We start from the raw sequence: 9,949 nt of genomic DNA, 5'->3' as shown, positions 1-9,949 counted from the left end.
TTTGGTATAATTGTACATAGAATTCTCTAAAGTTTTCCTTGATCTCCTTTGGATTATATGTGATTTGTTTGTCTTTTTTCCTTGATGCCAATACCATTTTCTTAGCTTGTTCTGTCTTAAGCTGCCATGCTAGAATTTTGTGCGTTTTTTCCCCCAGTTCATAATATTTCTGTTTTGTCTTCATTATGTTCTTCTCCACCTTATATGTTTGTAGTGCTTCATATTTTATTTTTTTATCTCTGCCAATTCTCTTCTTTTAGTTGTATCTTCCTTCATTGCTAATTCTTTTTCTATATTTACTATTTCCCTTTCCAACTGCTCTGTTTCCTGATTATAGTCCTTCTTCATCTTGGTTACATAACTTATTATTTGCCCTCTAATGAACGCTTTCATTGCATCCCATAGTATAAACTTATCTTTCACTGATTCCGTATTTATTTCAAAATACATTTTAATTTGTTTTTCAATAAATTCTCTAAAATCCTGCCTTTTGAGTAGCATGGAGTTTAATCTCCATCTATACATTCTTGGAGGGATGTCCTCAAACTTTATTGTCAATATTAAGGGTGAATGGTCCGATAATATTCTAGCTTTATATTCTGTTTTTCTTACTCTATCTTGCATACGAGCTGATAACAAAAATAGGTCTATTCTTGAGTATGTTTTATATCTACCCGAGTAATATGAATATTCCTTTTCATTTGGGTGTTGTTTCCTCCATATATCCAAAAGTTGCATTTATTCCATCGATTTAATTATAAATTTGGTTACTTTGTTCTTTCTGTTAATTTTTTTCCCAGTTTTGTCCATATTTGAATCCAAATTCAGGTTGAAATCCCCTCCTATTAATATGTTCCCTTGTGTATCTGCTATTTTCAAAAAAATATCTTGCATAAACTTTTGATCTTCTTCGTTAGGTGAATATACATTGAGTAGATTCCAAAACTCCGAATATATCTGACATTTTATCATTACATATCTCCCTGCTAGAACTATTATTTCCTCTTCTATTTTAATTGGCACATTTTTACTAATTAATATAGCTACTCCTCTTGCTTTTGAATTATACGACACTGCTGTTATGTGTCCTACCCAATCTCTCTTTAATTTCTTGTGCTCCAATTCAGTTAAATGTGTTTCTTGCACAAATGCTAAATCAATTTTTTCTTTTTTCAGTAAATTTAGCAGTTTCTTCCTTTTAATTTGGTTATGTATTCCGTTAATATTTAAAGTCATATAGTTCAGCGTAGCCATTTCATACTTTGTTTATCTTCCCTTTCCGTTTCTCCATCATCACCTTTCCTTCTTATCCATTTCTGCTTTCTTGTTTTGAACACATTATAAGACAACATTTGTAAAACATCAAACATTTTCCTTATTCTCCTATTTAAAACTTCTTTAACCCCATTCTCCCCACCCCCTCCTGAGTTGCCCTTTATCCCTTGTAGGACAACCACATCTCCCCTCTCCATTTGGATTTGCGAATTCACTCGCAAACGTCAACTGATTTTGTAGTGACCGTAACTCCTCCCCACCCAGCCCCCCCCAGAAAAGATTTCAATTTTCATATGTAACAAAGGTCACTCTTTTAATTCCCTCCTTATTCCCTCTATTCCCTTTCCCTCCCTTATTAATTCTTGTCTATACTCTATATATTTTCCTCTAAATACGGATACATTCATGTATCTTCTTTGGCTTGGCTTCGCAGACGAAGATTTATGGAGGGGGTAAATGTCCACGTCAGCTGCAGGCTCGTTTGTGGCTGACAAGTCCGATGCGGGACAGGCAGACACGGTTGCAGCGGTTGCAGGGGAAAATTGGTTGGTTGGGGTTGGGTGTTGGGTTTTTCCTCCTTTGCCTTTTGTCAGTGAGGTGGGCTCTGCGGTCTTCTTCAAAGGAGGTTGCTGCCTGCCAAACTGTGAGGCGCCAAGATGCACGGTTTGAGGCGATATCAGCCCACTGGCGGTGGTCAATGTGGCAGGCACCAAGAGATTTCTTTAGGCAGTCCTTGTACCTTTTCTTTGGTGCACCTCTGTCACGGTGGCCAGTGGAGAGTTCGCCATATAACACGATCTTGGGAAGGTGATGGTCCTCCATTCTGGAGACGTGACCCACCCAGCGCAGCTGGATCTTCAGCAGCGTGGACTCGATGCTGTCGACCTCTGCCATCTCGAGTACTCCGACGTTAGGGATGAAAGCGCTCCAATGAATGTTGAGGATGGAGTGGAGACAATGCTGGTGGAAGCGTTCTAGGAGCCGTAGGTGATGCCGGTAGAGGACCCATGATTCGGAGCCGAACAGGAGTGTGGGTATGACAACGGCTCTGTATACGCTTATCTTTGTGAGGTTTTTCAGTTGGTTGTTTTTCCAGACTCTTTTGTGTAGTCTTCCAAAGGTGCTATTTGCCTTGGCGAGTCTGTTGTCTATCTCGTTGTCGATCCTTGCATCTGATGAAATTGTGCAGCCGAGATAGGTAAACTGGTTGACCGTTTTGAGTTTTGTGTGCCCGATGGAGATGTGGGGGGGCTGGTAGTCATAGTGGGGAGCTGGCTGATGGAGGACCTCAGTTTTCTTCAGGCTGACTTCCAGGCTAAACAGTTTGGCAGTTTCCGCAAAACAGGACGTCAAGCGCTGAAGAGCTGGCTCTGAATGGGCAACTAAAGCAGCATCGTCTGCAAAGAGTAGTTCATGGACAAGTTTTTCTTGTGTCTTGGTGTGTGCTTGCAGGCGCCTCAGATTGAAGAGACTGCCATTCGTGCGGTACCGTATGTAAACAGCGTCTTCATTGTTGAGGTTTTTCATGGATTATATGCATCACACATATACCCCTTTACACACATACATATCGTTCATGGTCATTTTTACTCTCATTACATGTCTTCATCTCTCTGCTTGCTTTGTAGTTGTTCTGCAAATTTCCTTGCTTCCTCTGGATCCGAGAATAGTTTGTTTTGTTGCCCTTGAATAACTATTTTAAGTACCGCTGGGTACTTTAACATAAATTTATATCCTTTTTTCCATAAGATCGTTTTTGCTGTATTGAACTCCTTCCTCTTCTTCAGGAGTTCAAAACTTATGTCTGGATAGAAAAAAAATTTTTGACCTTTATATTCCAGTGGCTTTTTGTCCTCTTACTTTCTTCATTGCTTTCTCCAATATATTTTCTCTTGTTGTATATCTTAAGAATTTTACTAAAATGGATCTTGGTTTTTGCTGCGGTTGTGGTTTCGGAGCTAAAGTTCTATGTGCCCTCTCTATTTCCATTTCTTCCTGTAATTCTGGTCTTCCTAGGACCCTGGGGATCCAATCTTTTATAAATTCTCTCATATTCTTGCCTTCTTCATCTTCCTTAAGGCCCACTATCTTTATATTATTTCTTCTATTATAGTTTTCCATTATATCTATCTTCTGAGCTAACAGCTCCTGTGCCTCTTTAACTTTTTTATTAGATTCTTCTAATTTCTCTTTCAAGTCTTCTACTTCCATTTCTACAATTATTTCTCGTTCTTCCATATTTTCCACTCTTTTTCCTATCTCTGATATGGACATTTCCATTTTATTCATTTTTTCTTCTGCATTCTTAATTCTTCTTTTTATCTCATTAAATTCTTGTAATTGCCATTCTTTCACTGATTCCATATATTCTTTAAAAAAATATACATCCATTGTCTTGCCTTTCTCTTCTTTTTCCACTTCTTTCTGTTCTTCTTCTTCCTCTGGATTGACCATCTGTTGTTTCCTTGTTTTCTTTTTACCCTCTTCTTTCTTGTTGTCGTTATTGTCTGTGTTCTGCACCTGCTGCTGTGCTGCAGGTGTCTCTCTCAGCTGTGGAGATCGACTCTGCAGCTGTTCCCCCCTTCCGTCAGTGTGTTTTTTTTCATGCGCGGTTGCGCACTTTTACTCGGCTCTGCGAGCCATTTTTGTAGTCCCGAGCCCGGGACTTCCACTGACCTGCGGGAGCGGGCTTCTCTCTCCGTGGCGGGCCTCTTCGGACAGGTAAGGCCTTCACATTCTTCTTCCGACATTCTTTCTTCCTCTTTTCTTCCCGTTGTTTTCGACTTTTCTCTCTTCGCTGCCATTTTCTTCTCACCTTTATTTTTACTTTATTTATAAATTTACTTTATTATAAATTTTAATCTTGTACCTTTGTGCTTTGTGTGTTTTTTTTTAACTTTTCGGGAGAGGGCTGGAATTCCCTGACCAGCCACTACTCCATCACGTGACTCCTCCTCCATCCCTCTAGAAATTAATGTCAATATTGCATTCACTGTTCACTCAACCTGGAGGTATCCTGAAAGTTATCCTGCACTAGGACTCCCAAGCCTATTTGCACCTCCAAAATTTGAAATTTTTCAAATTTTTCCCCATCTAAATAATAGTCTGCCCATCTATTTCTTGTACCAAGGTGTATTATGACTGTTCACTTCCCATCATTGTATTTCATCTGCTATCTCTGCCCATTCTCCTAATCTCTCCAAGTCTCTGCAGCTTTTCCATGTTCTCAATACCACCAGCTCCACCACCTATTTTGGTGTCATCTACATATTTAGACATAAAGCCAAATCAACATAAAAAGAAACGGCTCCAGCACCGACCCCTGCAGAACACCACTAGTAATATGCAACCAACCCGAATAGGATCCCTTTATTCCCACTCTGTGTTTCCTGTCTATTAACCAATGCTGTAATTCATCTTGTTAAGCAAGCTCATGTTGTTGAAGGCATTTTGAAAGTCCAAGAGTTTCTCCCCTGTGTTTCCTGTTTGTGACCTCATCAAAAAATTGTAGTAGGTTTGTCAGGCATGATTTTCCTTTAAGGAAACCATGCTGACTTGGTCCTATCTTGTGATGCTCCTCTAGGTACTCTGTAACCTCAGCTTTAATTGATTCCAACATCTTCCCAACCACCAACGTCTGACTAATAGGTCAAGAGTTTCCTTTCTGCTGCCTCCTTCCCTTCTTTAACAGCGGAGTGACATTCACAATTCTCCAGTTCCTCTGGAAGAGTGAAGAATTGATACAACCACCCATTTACTTCGAAGGCCGGTCTTCTCGGTGGATCGGGAGCTGATGATAGGCTGAATGTAAGTCAATGGTGGAAAATACACAGTATTGGGCGATCTGATTCACCACATCTGTGATCCGTGGAAGGGGGTACGCATCCAGAAGCATGAAGCGGTTGATTGTCTGGCTGTAGTTAACCACAATCCGTGGCTTCTCCCTGTTTTTAACCACCGCCACCTGAGCCCTCCAGGGATTCGAGCTAGGTTCGATAATGCCCTGGTCCAGCAGTCTGCGCACCTCGCTTGTGATAAATTTCCTGTGTTCATAACTATATTGCCAGCTATTGGTGGCCACAGGCTTCCAGCCAGGGGTGAGGTTTGCGAAGAGTGCTGGTGGAGCAACTTGGAGGGTGGAGAGGCTACAGGGGCATGGGGGCAGGAGGCTTCCGGGGTGGAGTGGCTACAGACAGAGAGTGGAGCGTGAGGCCCCCCAATGTGCAGGGAAACAGTTTGAAACTGACACTGAAAATCCAGTCCCAGCAGTGCAGGGGTACACAATTGGGGAAGGAGTCAAATAAGCAATTGGTATAGAGTCCATGTATTTTAATCAGTTCCATTGCTTTTGTGAGGGGATGGAGGAAGTCCTGGTCGAGGGTTACTAATGCAGAGACTTGTAATGGGGACAGTGCAGTCCTGCATGATGATGTCACGCAAAAGGTTGGGCCTGAAGAGACAGCGTCGAGGAGTTGCTGTTGTTGCCTGCAGCCTTCTGGGGGTGTCGGCCAGCCAATGGTAAGTGTTGGGGGTCGCTGCTTGCTGTCGGCAGTGGGGCAGTCAGTCGGGCGGTCGGCAGTGGTGGGTCCCTGGTCGGCAGCATCTGGTCCCCGGTCAGTAGCATCGGTCGTACCAGTGTGTCCCCAGTCGGCAGCGTTGGTGGGTATTGGGTTAGTAGTGTCGGTCGCAGCTGTGGGTACCTAGTCAGCTGCCTTGGTGGTGGTGGGTCCCCAGTCGGCAGCGGCGGTGAGTGTGGCGTGACCCTGGTCGGCAGCGGCGGTGGGTCCCTGGTCAGTGGCGGTGATGGCAGCGGCGGGCTCAGCAGTGATGGCGGCGGTGGGTCCCTGGTTGGCAGCAGCGGCAGTGATGGCGGCAGTGGGCTCAGTGGTGATGGCGGCAGCGGGTCCCTGATTGGCAGCGGCGGCGGTCGTTGAGGTCGGGGCTGGGGCCTGGTCAGACGTTGGTTCGTGAGGGAGGGTGAACGTCATTTTGGTGAGGGTGGGTTGTACCTTGCGTGCTCAGCATCTGCCCCATGACGTCAGGTGCTGCCATGCGGTGGAGCCCATGCTCTCATTGGATGAGAGCTCTGAGGAAGAAGTGTTTGAATGGGAGGGTGGTGAATGGGCTTCACACGAAGCACTGTGTTTGATGGTGGCCATTTTGGAACAATAGACTACACCAAAGTGGCTGTTTTTAAGGCACTTCTGGCACCTGGCTTTTCTTGCCGAGACTGGGACCTGCTGTGCTTGTTCCTCCCACAGAAATAACACTTTGGGATTGCATCGGGCAGTGTAGCAACAGCCGACAGGCTGTCGGTGTGCCGGGGGTTAGTAGGGTAGAGGGAGAGCATCCTACTCACATCAGATTGTGGGGCCCAGCCCCAAGAGTACACGTCCATACTTAAGATCGCAGCCTCCATTGTCTCTGCGATCTGGATCATGTTCTCCAGGTTTTCTTCCCCCATGCTCGAGCAGGCGCTGCCTCACCTCATCGAACCCTGGCCACATAGGCATCCCGAATGAGCTCATCTGTGGTCTCCACAGCAGTTCTGTCTGTGCAGGCACAATCTCTGCCCATTGCCCATCGTCACTGGGCTGTTGCCTCCTTGTTGCAATTTTGTTGCAAGTTTGTACCCTGTTCACCAGTTGCTTGTAGAACCCTTTCAGCTTTCTTTACAACCCTGGCACCTTCAGGAAACAATGTATCTATATCCTCAGATCTGTCTGCTCCACTGGACTCCTCAGTGCCCTATTATTTATTGTATATGTCCATAGTTTGCCCTTCCAAAGTGCATCACCTCACACTTGCCTACATTAAACTCCATCTGCCATTTACTGGCCCATTCTCCCAGTAGGTTCAGATCTTTGAAAATCTACCTTGCTGTCCACAATGCCTCCTATATTTGTGTCATCAGCAAACTTGCTGATCCAATCACCACATTATCATCCAGATCATTGATATAGACAACAAGCAACAATAGTCCCAAAAACACATCCCAGAGGCACACCACTCATCACAGGCCTCCAGTCTGAGAAGCAACCATCCACTACCACTGCCCTGGGCTCCAAACCCATCCTCTCCCTGTCTATCCCACTCTCTCTTCCCCACTCTCACTGCCCCACTTTCTCTCAATCTCCCTCTCCAGCATCATTTTCAATCAGTCCTATAACTACCCTTGTCTCTCTTTTACTCTTTATATATTTAAAAAACTCAGTATCCTTTTGTATGTTATTTGCCAACTTCCTTTCATAATTCATATTTTCTTTCCTAATGACTGTAAGTTTTTAAACGTTTCCCAGTCCTCAGTTTTCCACTAATTTTTGCTTTCTTGTATGCCCTCCCTTTTGGTTTCATTATAGTTGTTTTCAATTTGTACTGTCTGTGGTCTTCCGATGAGGAATTCAAGGATCCAATTGCAGGGGTGGGGTGGTGGGCAGGGGTTTGGATCTTCTTGACAAGCACTGAGGGAATGATGGTGTTGAAGGCTGAGGAACCTATGAAGTCTCTGAAGAGGAGCTGTGTATATGAGTATCTGTTTTTGAGGTGATCCAGAGCCAGTGATAGTGCACCAGCTGTGGAGTGATTATGACAATGAGGACAGGGAAAGAGAGAGACTCAGGCGAGCAGTTGAATGGAAACTGGAGAAGTTGATGTTAATGCTCTATGGTTGGAGAGTGACTGACAGCTCTTGGCCCATCCTCCAGGGCTGTGGCAGCCATGCCACCTGGCACCAGGTAACTTTGCTGAGCCATTTGCGTACTGACATAACAGAACGCCATTCCCTCAGCTGAGGCCCTCAGAGGAGGGAGCCTTTGAGTTGATGGGCTTGTTGTCAGTGTATCTCAAAATTCTTACCTTTTTTTTTAGACATACAGCCATTTCGGCCCATGAGCTCATGCCGCCCAATTACACCCATTTGACCTACAGCCCCCAGTATATATTTTGAACATAGCCCCCAGGGCAAACCCACGCAGACATGGGGAGAAACAAACTCCTTACAGACAACATGGGATTTGAACCCCGGTCCTGATCGCTGGCACTGTAACAGTGTTGCGCTAATCGTTACGCTAACCAAGTCACCACACAGCAAAACTGCAGCCACAGTTAATTAGGATACACCAACTACTATCATATATTACCACAATATGCTAAGAGAGAACAAATATAAATATTTAGTTGCAGTTGAAGAGGCAAGGTTCCAGTTGTGCAGTTACATCTCTTGGTGGTCCCAGACTATTCTATGGTTATGGTTAAGGAATCAGAACTTATTTTTATGAACATGTCATGGAATTCGTTGTTTTGTGGCAGCATCACAATGCAAACAAGAAGTTCAAGAACTCCAGCTGGAAATGTTAGGAGCGTCCGGTAACCAGAGTTCTTGGTGCCTGGGGAAGGTCGCAGCTTGCGAGTCCATCCCTTAGTCCACACTAAAGGCAGATGCGATAGGAAAAATGGATCCTTGCCTTCTAGTGGGGCAGGTTAGCAAGGTTCTGGGACATTGATCAAACATTGGTGAGGCTGCTTCTCTCCTTTTGGACCCAGATGGTCTTCAGCCTGAGAATTCAGGGACACAGGGTTTATTTCACACACTAGGATTATAATAACAGGCTGAGAAGAGGGAAGCTGAATCAGAATCAGAATTTATTGTCATTACGAGTCACAAAACTCGTGGTTTTGCGACAGCAACACAGTCCAAACATTCATATAAACCACCTTACAAAAATAAATAAAAATAGTGCACGAAAACTCAAAGTAAGGCAGTGACTTTGGTTCCTTGAAAATTTAGGAATCTGATAGCAGTGGGGAAGAAGGTGTCCCTGTGCTACTGAGTGCTTGTCTTCAGGCTCCTGTACCTTTTTCCCAATGGTAGCATGGTGGTGGGGGGGTCCTTGAGGATAGAGGCTGCTTTTTCATATAGCATTTGACTCGATAAAGTTCACATTTATTGTCAAAGTGACATAACATACAACCCTCAGATTCTTTTGCTGTGGGCCAGGCAGCTGTAAACTCTACTCAAGAAGAAACATGTCTGCAAAAGAAACGTTAAAGAAAGGAAAAAAATGTAAACAAACTGCAAATACAGAAAATAAATATTTGTAATGAATAATGAGGAAAGTAAGAGTCCTTAAATCAGTTTCTGAGGAGTCTGATGGTGGAAGGGTAGCAGCTGTTCTGAACCTGGTGGTGCGAGTCTTGTGACACCTATACCTCTTTACTGATGGTAATAACAAGAATGGAGCATGTGCTGGGTGGTGTGGGTCTTTGATAATTGCTGCTGCACTCTGATGGCAGCGTTCCATGTAGACTTTCTCAATGGTGGGGAGAGTTTTGCCTGTGACGTACTGGGACATGTCCGCTCACTTAAGAAGAACCAAACCAGGCCTGAAAACCGGGCCACAGAGTGTATGCGCTTGTTGGTAGTCCCTGAAAACAGGAACATGTAGTCCAAAAGGATTAACAAAGGCACAAATGGAGGTGGCTTGAACTATGTACAAAACAGAATCCCATTCAAAATAACGGTGGCAATTTCTCCTTGAACGGTGCCATCGCCTCAATGGTTGAATGTCTGTTGTTGTAGTTCCGACTGGAATAACTTCTTCATGTGTAAAGGGAAACAATTAGCATGTGTATAAAGCCTTTCTCAAATTCAAGAGGTCCAAAGAGTTTTTACTAG

The sequence above is a fragment of the Narcine bancroftii genome, chromosome 10 (genome assembly GCF_036971445.1).
Source record: "Narcine bancroftii isolate sNarBan1 chromosome 10, sNarBan1.hap1, whole genome shotgun sequence".
Taxonomy (NCBI): Eukaryota; Metazoa; Chordata; class Chondrichthyes; order Torpediniformes; family Narcinidae; genus Narcine; species Narcine bancroftii.
The sequence above is the reverse complement of the archived record's forward strand: the minus strand, read 5'-3'. Positions refer to the sequence as shown.